This window comes from Eulemur rufifrons, unplaced genomic scaffold, assembly GCF_041146395.1.
Source record: "Eulemur rufifrons isolate Redbay unplaced genomic scaffold, OSU_ERuf_1 scaffold_539, whole genome shotgun sequence".
Taxonomy (NCBI): domain Eukaryota; kingdom Metazoa; phylum Chordata; class Mammalia; order Primates; family Lemuridae; genus Eulemur; species Eulemur rufifrons.
In genome coordinates, this window is record NW_027183321.1 from 7,501 (window position 1) to 20,078 (window position 12,578).

The following is a 12,578-nucleotide window of genomic DNA, read 5'->3' on the forward strand; positions in this document are numbered from 1 at the left end:
GACACTTAGTCTCTGCGCGGCCGGCCCCGCCGGCGCTATAAACGGGGATCGCCGCCAGAGGGCGCTGCGGTCGCGGGCTCCTCGACTCCCTCTCCCTAGTACCTCACTGGGTGTCCGAAGGCGGGACTACTTTTTTCTCCCGCCCACTGGCTCGCTAACGCCTCCGCCTCCGCCGGTGTCGTGCCGGGACCCCATGGTCCATGGGGTTGACCAGATGTCCCGTCGCACTTAGTCTCTGCGAAGCCGGCCCCGTCGACGCTATGGAGGGGCGTCGCCGCCAGAGGGCGCTGCGGTTGCGGGCTCCTCGACAACCTCTCCCTCGTACCTCAATACGTGTCCGAAGGTGGGATTTTTTATTTTTCTTTCCCCCTCCACCACCACCCCCCGCCCGCCGCCGCCTAGCCCGCCTCCGCCGCCTAGCCCGCCGCCGCCTAGCCCGCCTCCGCCGCCTAGCCCGCCGCCGCCTAGCCCGCCTCCGCCGCCTAGCCCGCCGCCGCCTAGCCCGCCTCCGCCGCCGCCTAGCCCTCCGCCGCCGCCGCCTAGCCCGCCGACGCCTAGCCCGCCGCCGCCGCCGCCTAGCCCCCTCCTCCTCCTCCTCCTCCTCCTCCTCCTCCTCCTCCTCCTCCTCCTCCTCCTCCTCCTCCTCCTCCTCCTCCTCCTCCTCCTCCTCTCCTCCTCCTCCTCGACCTCCGCCGGTTTCGTGCTGGGATCCCATGGTCCTTGGGGTTGACCAGATGTCCCGTCGCACTTAGTCTCTGCGGGGCTGGCCCCATCGATGCTATGGGGGGGGATCACCGCCAGGGGGCGCTGCGGTTGCGGGCTTCTCGACTCCCTCTCCTTCCCCACCCCTCCGCTCGCCCGCTCCTCCTTTCTTTACTCCCTATCGCCCCGCCCCCTTTTTTCTCCACACACACGCAATTATCACGCTCACGAACTATCCCGGGACCTGGCGTGACTTTCATCGCAATCTCCCCCCCCCCCGGACACACACACATAGAGACACACCCTCCCGGCAGGGAGCACCCTGAGTGGTCGTGCAGATGTCGCTGCTGCATGCGGCCTCCGCATGGGTTCGCTGGTTGACCAGATGTCTGGTCCTTGGGTGGTTGACCAGATGTCTGGTCTGTGGTTGTCATCCTGACAGGGAGGCTTCGGGACGGATTTGGTCTCTCTGGCCTCGCTGCCCCTAGGGATCACCCTGCGATCGGTATTCTTCTCGCGCGGGGCGAGGGGGCGCTCCGGAGCATTCCTCTCCTCTCGGAGTTTCTGTCTGCAGTCTCTCGACTTGCTCTCACTCCCCTACCCTGCTGTGTGACTTTCTTTTTGGTCCTTTCATTTTATCTATTCTCTCTTTGCCTTTTCCTGCCCGCCTTTCCGCTCCCCCCCCCCCCCCGGATTCATGGTTTCACGTCACGCGGGTGACGTGCCGACACACCAGGAGGCCCTTCTCACACGTGCGCGTGAACACGCAATCAACACGTTTATGAACTAGAAAGGGATCTGGTGTGACTTTGCTATTATTTCCCCTCCCCTCCTCCCCGCGCTGAGAATGAGTTTCCCCGGGCTCGTGTGCCCGCCTGGGAATCGGCTGCAGACGCCATGGCCCCGGGTCGACCACATGTTGCCCTGGGGTCCACCAGATGTCTCTGGCGAATTGGGGCCCTAGGGTGCTTGTGACGGTGTGGTCACTAGGTGTCGCTCTGGGCTCAGTATTCTTCCTTCTCGCTGTGACTTTGGTCTCTTTTTTTCGAAATTTCTTTCTTTCTTCCTCTTTTGCCCTGTTTCCATTTTCCCTTCTTAATCTCTTTCTCTCTTTTTGTTGCTTTTTTTCCACGGCAGATGGGTGATGTGTGTGTGGAGGAAACGCGGCGTCAGGGAGAAGACACATCTCACACGTGCTCGGGAACACCCGATCGTCACGCTTCTGAGTACCGACCGATGGATCTGGTCCCGAATTTTTTAATAGTTTTCTCCTCTCTCTCTCTCTCTCTCTCTCTCTCTCTCTCTCTCTCTCTCCCCCCCCCTTCCTTCTCTTTCCTTTCTCTCCCTTCCTTTCTTTCTTTCTCTCGCTCTCTCGCTCTCGCTCTTCTTTTCTTTCTGACAGAGTCTCTCGTTCTGTTGCCCTGGCTAGAGTGCCATGGCGTCAGCCTAGCTCACAGCAATCTCAAACTCCTGGGCTCAAGCGATCAGACTGCCTCAGCCTCCCGAGTAGCTGGGATTACAGGCATGTGCCAGCATGCCCAGCTAATTGGATATACGTGTGTGTGTGTGTGTGTGTGTGTGTGTGTATATATATATATATATTTTTTTTTTTTTTTTTTTGAAACAGAGTCTCACTCTGTTGCCCAGACTAGAGTGCCGTGGCGTCAGCCTAGCTCACAGCAACCTCAAACTCCTGGGCTCAAGCGATCCTACTGCCCCAGCCTCCCGAGTACCTGGGACTACAGGCATGCGCCACCGTGCCCGGCTAATATTTTTCTGTATATATTTTTAGATACTGTTTCTGTATATATTTTTAGATATATAGTTTCTTTCTATTTTTAGTAGAGATGGGGGTCTCGCTCTTGCTCAGGCTGGTCTCGAACTCCCGACCTTGAGCGATCCACCCGCCTCTACCTCCCAGAGTGCTAGGATTACAGGCGTGAGCCACCCCGCCTGGCGTGTACGTTCTGTATTCACAGCCAGACGGAAGGCAGGGAGAATGTTACCCTTTCAAAGCCCGCCCTGCTCGCCTCTCAGCCCACCGATGGCACTCTGAATCCCGTGGCATTCCTTCACTCAGCTGAATTCTTCAGCACCCGACCCCCCCCCCACCCCACCCCCGTGCCACGGGAGTTCGTTCTCATGGCAGAGCCATCGAGGCTGTTGCCACACGTGTTGTAGGTGCCTAGGCAGACTGTGCCCTGGCCCCGAGGAGGTACGGAACCGCCTATCGCCTCGGGAGGGAGGGACAAGATGTGTCCGTGTCCAAGGCGACGTCCTGTCGATCACGAGGAGGCCTGCAAAGGCTCGTATCTGCCAGGCATTGAGCCACATCACATGAAACACCGGTGTGTTCCTTCACTTAGGTGGTGTCGCGTGTTGATACTCACAGAGGATGATAAACCCACTCGCATGCCGGCTGAGCCCCCTGTGTCTCCTCCTCTATCCACTGAGGGAAAAAACCGCAACGAAAGGTAGAAAACCACAGGGGGGGGAAGACTGCCCGTCGCTCTCCCTATGTGACCGTCCGGAGTGCTCGTTCAGATGGGAGGAGGTGTGTTTGTGTGTGTGTGTGTGTTTCATTGATTTTGGTGCCATCTTTTCTCTGCAGCTGCGTCAGAGGACAGCGATTTTTCCGATTTTCACTCCGCTGAGTGAATTGCCTTTTGAAGAGAATGTCCACAGGAAGCCTACGGTCCTCCCGCGGGGGTGGCCCTCCTCTAGAAATGAATCTCGTTTCTTGAACGGAGGGGACTTGTTGACGCCATCATGCTTTCGGGACGACTTCTCAGACGCTAGCTTTGGACCGCAACATAGGTGCCCCCGACATTGCCTCAAGGGTTCCGTGGTGCCTCCTGTCAAGAGACCCCACCGACCGTCCCCAGCCTGCCCGCTCAAGGGAGCCGGGCCCCTTCTGATCTGTCCGCCCGCCGGTGAAGCTCCCTCCCGAGGGTCGGAAAGCCCACCTGTTTCCCAGTTCGGTTGAATGATGGGGCACCCGGGCAGGGCACTGGCACCGAGTGACTCCATTCTGAGTCTGTCTGCTCTGGGGGGCGGGGGCGGGGGCGGGGGCGGGGGCGGGGGCGGGTGGGGGGGCAGTTCCGTCTCGACCCGGTGGCCTCCTACCGACTGACTCGATGGGACGGACCATTCTCACTCAGGATCGTGTACCTTCTTGGCCTAGGCACATCCCGGCACTGAAAGCCACTTTTCGGGGACACTCTCCCACGTACAGATAGATGGCCTGCACGAGTGCTCTTCCTTTCTCGAAACACTGGAAATCTGTCCTCAATTTTACCTGACCTACCTGACGGTGTGTGATAAAGGAGCATAGAACCCTCAGCCACCCTCCACCTTCCCGCTGTCCCGAGAGACAGTGCCGAGCGTGAAATTCTATCCCTGACTCTCTGTGTCCACCGGAACGTGGCCTGACTGCAGTGACGTCAGCTACGTCAAGTCGTTCTCTGGGTAGGGAAAGAACTTAACCAGATAGGCCCTATCGGTCGCTTCTCTGTTCTGATAGTTTTGTGGCAGCCATTTCTTTCCCCCTCTCTTTTCTTTTTCTGTCTCTCTCCCCCACCCCCACCCCCAAATTCTTTCTACGAAGACGTTTAGGATGTCAGATTCTGGCCACATGCCCCCCCCTAGGCATACGGGGGCCAGCATAGACAAAGGTCTTCGGTACCAAGTGTTCATTCCACGGTGACAGATATTGCCACTCTTGTATTGACCAGGGCGAGATGGTGAGTGGGTCAACTCTGAAACTCCCTGTACTCTACTTCTCTCTTGGGTAGGTCCCTGCCCCAACCCTCCGGCTTCTAGCACACACCCAGGGGCACTCTCTCCTCTCTGGATAAAGTTCCAGATGATCCGATCCGCTCCGAGGAGGAAGGGGAGCTGGCCGGGCCACCCACTGTGCGCCCCACCCCCGTCAGTCATAGGGTCCGTTCTTTTCAGGATGACACCGGCAGCGGTTGCTGGGTGTCACCTAGCGGCCACTTTGATCAGACCTCGGGATCCGGAAAGTCAGGTGACGTTGGGAGTTTAAGAGCTGACTCCCGGGAGGTGTGGAGGGCGGGGAGGAGAGCACGGTCCGGACGGTCCCACCCTCTTCTTCCCGGGCCCGCAGCTCTGGGCCCGCCCGGGGCAGCCCTAGCCTCTAGCGGGTCTCCGCCCACCCGCCCTGTTGTCTGCGGGAGGCGCCCCTCCTCCCGCTCTCTGCCTCCTCCCGGGACCGTAGGCCTCTGCCCGTCGTCTTTTTTATTTTTATTTTTTCCCTTTTGTTTGTTTCTCTTTTATCTTGTGTTTTAGGCTTATCGAATATCATATCGTATAAAAACTTAAATCACAGAATGAATTATATTAAGTAACAAGATGTGGCTTTTTATCCTACGCCGAGAACGATGAATTTTTCTCTTCGTGTCCATTTTCCTGTCCTGGAAGAAATACAAAGTTGCTCGTGATACTTCCCCATCATCTTCCAGTTTCCCCGACTGTCAACACGATGTATTCGATCGTATATCTTTGTGTGTGCACGTGGGCGCCTGTACCTATTTCTTTTCGGCATCAGTCTCAGGTCTTTTGGCACCTAGGGGGGAAAAAGGAGAAACCAATAAAGGACAGAAAGACGTTCTGTCGTTTTACGCTCCCCACCACCACCACCACCACCACCACCACTTTTGGGAGCTTGTAGTCTGGCCTATGTCCCCAAGGCAGGTTAAATCTTTTCTTAAAACTCCCAAGTGGTCCCCTGCCCCGCCCCCCCCCCCCCAGGTGGGCGGCCGGCAGAGTTCACAGGCTTTGTTTTTGGCAGAGCCTGGACGATTGAAATAATTAACCACAATCAACGCTAAAGCTGAGAACCCCTCCCCCCCTCATTAAAAGCTCTGTATTTCTGCCTAGCCCTATGTTCGGGGAAATTCGGAGGCTTGAGATGGGAAGGTCTACCCTATTTTCTCCTTTACCGGCAAAATAGACTCTCTCTTTCCTTCCTCCTCAAACAGCTTGTCCTCGTTATTCGGCCTCGTGGGCAAGTGGCCGAGCTTTCGGTAACACCAAGTCTTCTAAGTTGTGTTGTGTTATCGGTCTTGTTTTCTTTCTTTTCTTTTCTTTTCTTTTCTTTTTTTTTTTTTTGAGACAGGATTTCTTTCACTCTGTCCTCTCCCAGGCCGCCTTGGCCTGATTGTAGCTCACAGCAAGCTCCAAATCCAGGGCTTAAGTGATCCTCTCTGCCTCAGCCTTCTGAGTAGCTGGGACTATAGGCAAATGCTGCCACACCCGCCATAATTTTTCTTTTTTTTTTTTTTGTTGGTAGAGATGAGGTCTCATCGTGTTACCCAGGCTGGTCTCCAGCTGCTGGGCTCAAGTCACGCTCCCGTCTCTGCCTCCCAAGTTGCGGGGATCACGGGCATGAGCCACCATGGCCAGCCAGGTTATTTAAAGGTGATCGCTTTGCTATCCTGATACAAAACCCCAAATGTGCGAGTTTAAGGCACCAGACGGAGGGAGTCCCCACACTACATCGTCACGAACATTGAGGGTGGCTCACGAAACAGCTGGGATGTGGCCACACAGTAGTGATCGAGGAGATATATTCTAGTGGGATAGCAGAAATATAGAATGTCCTGAAGACACTAAATGTCGGAATGCCACAGCAGTCAATGGCTGACAAACTTCCATTCCATCGTGTCATGGTAGGCGGCTTACTTTTCTCCTGCTCCCTCGGTATGATTAAGGCCTGACGTAGAAAATGTCTACGTCTCATCCAAATCCATCGAGACGATGGAAGGGGGAACTGGGAGAGGAATAAAGAAAAACAAGAGGGGGAGAAGGAGGAAACTGCCTCCCCTGCCCCCATGCTACCCAATTAATAAATGAAGAATGGGCCGGGCGCGGTGGCTCACGCCTGTAATCCTAGCACTCTGGGAGGCCGAGGCGGGTGGATTGCTCAAGGTCAGGAGTTCGAGACCAGCCTGAGCGAGACCCCGTCTCTACTAAAAATAGAAAGACATTATATGGACACCTAAAAATCTATATAGAAAAATTAGCCGGGCATAGTGGCGCATGCCTGTAGTCCCAGCTACTCGGGAGGCTGAGGCAGTAGGATCGCTTAAGCCCAGGAGTTTGAGGTTGCTGTGAGCTACGCCACGGCACTCACTCTAGCCTGGGCAACAAAGTGAGACTCTGTCTCAACAAAAAAAAAAAAAAAAATAAATGAAGAATGGCCTCTTCCCTCCTCTTCCCAACCCCTAACTATGCCTGGAGGTGTATCGTAGGCCTACAGTCCTAAGAAATGTACAACTACTGATAGTAATGGGAAGAAATGCAGTCTAATAGGTTTCTGTGCAGTGGGACACCTGGCCAGGGCACTTACGGTGAATGGAGCTTGCAGGGCGGGCGGGAGGTTGCTCTGGGTGAGTCTGTGAGTTGGCGGTGAGTGGTGAGTGAATGTGAAGGCCTAGGACATTACTTACTGTAGGTTTTCATAAACCCTGGACACTTAGGCCACACGACATTTACCTTTAGAAATTTCTTTCTTCAATAATACATTAACCTTAGCTTACTGTAAGTGTTTTCACTTCATAAACTTTTCCATGGTGGTTTGGCTTTTTTTTTTTTGTTTGTTTGTTTGTTTTTCTTTCTTTTAAACTTTTGGACTCTTTTGCAACACCACGACTTAAAACACAAATGCGTTGCACTGTTGTACACAGATATTTTCTTTCTCTGTGTCCTTATGTGTTCCGTAAGCTTTTTCCTACTTTTAAAGTTTTTATCGTTCTATGCACTTTTCAAAATAATAAAAACTAAAACGGGGGGGGGGGGTGGGAGAGGGAAGGAGAGAAATACACACACATGAATATGTTTCCCAAGTGAACTGAGGAAGGGGGCCGAGTCAAGGTTCTCAGGGAGCCACCAGTGATGAAACGGTCAGGCTCAGAATCAGCATTGCAGAGTGGCTGCAGAGCCGGGGGGCCTGGACTGGCTACCTGGACGACACTCCGTGTTTGGTAACTTGGCGAGTCATACATCCTCTTGAGCCTCAGCCTCTTCATCTGCAAATGCAGAAATCATGGTGCCTACCCCACAGGGATATTGTGCAGAGTGAAAAAGCAAATGCAGGCAAAGCCCACAGAAGCACGCGTGGTAAACAGTAAGCCTTTAATCGTGGTCACAGTCGTTGTTATAGGATCATCTTCCTATGTCCTTGTCTTTTAAAGATTAGCAGAACCTCCCAGAAGATGAGAATGGGCTCCCCCTGAGCAAGTCTCGGCTGTAAAGTCACAGGCATGTTGAGCATGTGGCACAGAAGGCAGAATAAAAACCTGATCCCGGAACATTATGTTCCTGCAGGACATGAAATCATTGAAGGTATGGGAAATCCTACCTCATATCCGTTTTACTAGAACACCTATGATTGCGTACGCACATGGACGCACGCGCACGCGCACCCCAAACTTTTTGAGCTTCACAAAACAGCGTAACCAAGGAACACACTATGATGCTTCTTAGCGATCTATTTAGGCCCAGGTTACTCGTCACTCTGAGCCTGCCTCCTTATCTGTCCAATGAGAATAGTGTTTGTCACAATTATCGTCATCGTCATCCTACCTAACGCTTCTGGTAAAATTGAAGTGTGAGAACACCCGCTAGACAGAAAATCCATGTTATCTCTCAATTTTTCTTCCTCCTGATTTCTATCTGAATCTGTGAGCTCGCTTTGGTTCACTTCGGTTTTTCAAGAGGCTCCGGTTACCTTCTCTCCCACCTATATCGGATTGGGTCTGACGGAAGAAAGAAGGAAAAAAAAAAAAAAAACATAGTAAAGAAAGCAGAACAACATTTGTTTCTGAAGCAACCGATCAAACATTGCTGATGAGCCGGTCTTTTCTATTTCAGTAAACCAAGGAGGCCTATTGTCACGAGGATGTGAGGGGCCCGGGTAAGATTGGATGATTACCCCTAAAGGAGACAAAGCAGACAGACTATGGCACATGTGATCTTAGCCAAGAGAATAAACAGTGACCTCTCTGCCGAGTTGGGCCTTAGCATACCAAAGGGAAATAAAGGTGTAATAGGATGCTCAATTTTTACTCTGGAAACAGAGGTTGGTTGGGCACTGAACTGAGAACACTGAATTTTTTACCCTCCTTGATATTCACATAGGCTTAGAGGAGGCAAAAAAAAAAAAAAAAAAAAAGAATACTGAGCCTATAAGTCATCCCTAAAACTCGGATTTTATGTTCCCTTGCCTTTTCATAACTGAGCAACACACAACATTAAAGAATGGACACAGGCCGGATGCGTTGGCTCAGGCCTGTAAACTTAGCACTCTGGGAGGCCGAGGCGGGAGGATCGCTCAAAGTCAGGAGTTCGAGACCAGCCCGAGCGAGAGTGAGACCCCCCGCCCCCGTCTCTACTAAAAATATAGAAAGAAATTGTCCAGACAACTAAAAATATATAGAAAAAAATTAGCCGGGCATGGTGGCACATGCCTGTGGTCCCAGCTCCTGGGGAGCCTGAGGCAGGAGGATCGACTGAGCCCAGGAGTTTGAGGTTGCTGTGAGCTAGGCTGACGCCACGGCACTCACTCTAGCCCGGGCAACAGAGTGAGACTCAGTCTCGGGGGGGGGGGGGGGACCCAAAAACAAACAAACAAACAAAAAAACTGGAAGGGACACAGACTTCCACAGGTTTGTGTGTGGCCCCTTTTACTTATTAACGCTACAGGACCTTAATTATTTGTGCTCTGAATCTGATATTCAAATTATCCTTGTGGCCAACGCGTTTGAACAGTAGATGGTAGGGGAAGAAGAGTTCACCTCCTGAATAGATGACAAGTAACGGGAGTACTGGTGAAATTACAAGTGGCTTACGTTTACACACTGAAAATCCCAGTTAGCCGCTACCATGAGTTCAAAGAAGAGATCTAAATTTCTGACCCTATGACCCTAAAAGATATTTCCTCCCATGGTGTCACAGATAAAAATAAAACTGCATCCTAGCACTTTGGGAAGCCTAGGGGGAAAGGATCGCTTGAGGCCAAGAGTTTGAAGTTGCAGTGATCTATGATGATGCTACTGCACTTTAGTCTGGGAAACAGAGTGAGGGCCCGTCAAAAGAAAAAAAAGAAAAAGACAAAAAGAAAGAGAGAGAGAGAGAGAGAGAGAGAGAGAGACAGAGACAGGAAGACACAAGGAAAGAAAGAAAGAGAGAAAGAAGAGAGGAGAAGAGAAGAGAAGCGTCAATCTATCCATTGCATTTTCTACCCTTTAGGTGACTGGGCTTCAGCAGGGTGATGTGATCTGACAAAGTTCATGTTGCTAAGAAATAAAGCACTGGAGTTCAAACTCTGAGTTTTCAAAATCCAGCATATCCCCCTACCCACCATACCGTGCCACCTCTGAGAGTGGATATCTCACAGAGGAGAGCTGTGGAGGCCATTCTTGGACAGACAGAGTCAAGTAGTGGAGACCATGGAGTCTCTGCTCTGCAGCCAGTCTAGAGACATATGGAGCCATTAACACTGCTTGTGAGGAAAATACCATGTCATAGGGAAACAGAAATATTTTCCGCCTTAGGCAGATACAATTTAGGAAAAGACCCGAAACCCCTCTTCTTCTAACAGTGCTTTCTGGTCAGATGCTGACCCCTTCGATTCACAGATTCAGATACATCATTCAATGCAAGCATTGTCAACAAGTCACTCTTTGCAGCTTTCTGAAATTTCTCGCATATAGCATACTTGTAAAGATGATCACTTATGTGAAGACACCACCCCTCCAGAAAAACAAAAACAAAACCAAAACAGAAGCCCACTTTTCTCTGCTGTGAAAATCAAGATCAGCTTTTATGAGATCCACTAAATTCACACAAGAAGTAAAATATAATCATACTGATATATGCAATTTTTCTCTTAGAACAGAATGCATGGTGCTCCTTATCGTCTCAGATACTGTCAACAGAAAGCACGCGGTGGATGAACAATCTCCGTGAGCTTTTCTACAGAGATGGGGTGGGGGTGTGTGTGTGTGTGTGTGATAAATAATGAGGGTTGAGGAGCAGATAAATGACTGGGGGAAAACAACAACAGCAACAACAACAAAAACCACTTCCTGGTTCCTCGATGCAAGCATTCATTTAAAGGGGATACTCGTATGTATACCTAGGTGGAAAGTGGAAGCAGCTTTAAAAAAAAAAAAAGAAAAATTGCTGCGAGCCCTGGTTATGATACGGCAATAAGCGCTAGCTCTTGGAAGGTGTAAAACATATTCACGGTGGCTTACGCCAATCTGGGATGTACAAAGACGAGCTTGAGCACCACCACCAACCAAAAATATGAATGAATACCTGGCTAGCGATCAGGATCAGACATAATAGAAAAGAAAAAGCTCCCAAGGCTAAAATAATGTGAACACGATTGACTCGTCCATGGAAAAGAACCCCAAATCACTGCAAAATAATTTAAAGAGTTTTATTCTGAGCCCAACGGCCGTGATCATGGCCCAGAGAGCTACGCCCAAGAAGCCTTGAGCAAGCGGACCCATTGTGGTGGGGTGGGTTACAGTTTGGCTTCATACATTTTAGGGAGACAGGAATTACATGTAAAATCACAAATCAAAACATGGAAGGGGTACATTGGTCTGGGCTGAAAAGGCAGGACATCTGGCAGTTGGGGGGGGGCGGGGGAGGGAGGGTGCGGTGTTTACAGGTTTACAGCTGGGTTTAAAGATTCTTTGATTTGCAATTGATGACATAAATGAACCTCTGCCTAAAGGCTTTGCATCATGTTTTCAGTTAAGGTAAGGAGGTCTGCTAATCACAGACAAGCCACTGGACAGTTTACCCAAAACTCAAGTGCCCTGTAGTTCAGTAAACGGTTGGCCTGCTAGATATGCGTTAAGCTTTGTCTTGCCTGGCCTTAGGCCCGTCGGACATTCAGTATCTCATTGTTATAAAATCTGACTCCATCAGGGAGGGGTGTCTGACTTCCCCTGTCCTTGCGGGGCAGCAGCTCAGGTTTAAGGGTTTTTCTAGGGTTCCCTGGGCCAACCACGGGACGGGTCAGCTGGCGGTGGCGGGCGGGGGGCGGCTTAAGATTTTATTTTAGTTCATAGACTCCAGAAATGGTGTTTCCCTGGCAAAGACACACGAGTTCATGAAAAGCTTTCATTCAGTTGGTCTGGCTCCTCCCTGAGGTCGTCTCCCTGCCCCCCACTCCTCCCATCCCCTGGGGCCGGAGCGGGGGGGGGGGGGGGGGAGGGGTGAAGGCCCAAGAGGAGAGGCGCGTGGGGGAGGTGCCGCTCCCAGAACCAGAGACTCGTCTGGGCCCCACGTAACCCAGCCACCGCGACCGCTTCGCCCGAGGAGGTGCCCAGCAAGTCGTGCTTCTGCCCCTCGGGATTGCCTGCGGGCTGGGGGCGGGGTACGAGCTCCCGGCCCAAGAGGCAAACCCCTAGCCCGGCCGCACAGATGGCCGGGCCCCCGGCGGAGCCCTTCCGCCGTTTTCCACCCCTCCTCCACTCACTGCGCTGACTGCGCATGCGCGCTCGCACGTAGCCGCCTCGGGCTTCTCTCGGGCGGAGCCGCTTTCAGCCGCGACCCCGCCCCGCGAGCTGACTGCGCATGCGCGCTTGCACGTAGCCGCCTCGGGCTTCTCTCGGGCGGAGCCGCTTTCAGCCCCGACCCCGCCCCGCGAGCTGCCGCTTCCAGGCGGCACAGCGCATGGGGGAGGGGACGGAGCTCTAAAGAAATCAGTCCCCTCCGTCTCCTGCCTCAGGAAAAGCCCCAAACCCTTGGAGAACTGCCACCCACCGCCACTGCCGTGTGTGTGTGTGGGGGGGGGGGGCGGGGGGGCTGGGTCTTTACTTTGTGTCCTC

The 12,578-nt window shown here is 52.4% G+C and overlaps 1 pseudogene; it reads right to left on the bottom strand.

Annotated features, from left to right (window-relative positions):
• Nucleotides 1-1,408: 1,408 nt before the first annotated feature.
• Nucleotides 1,409-1,500, bottom strand: LOC138380554 (small nucleolar RNA U13; annotated as a pseudogene).
• Nucleotides 1,501-12,578: the final 11,078 nt, after the last annotated feature.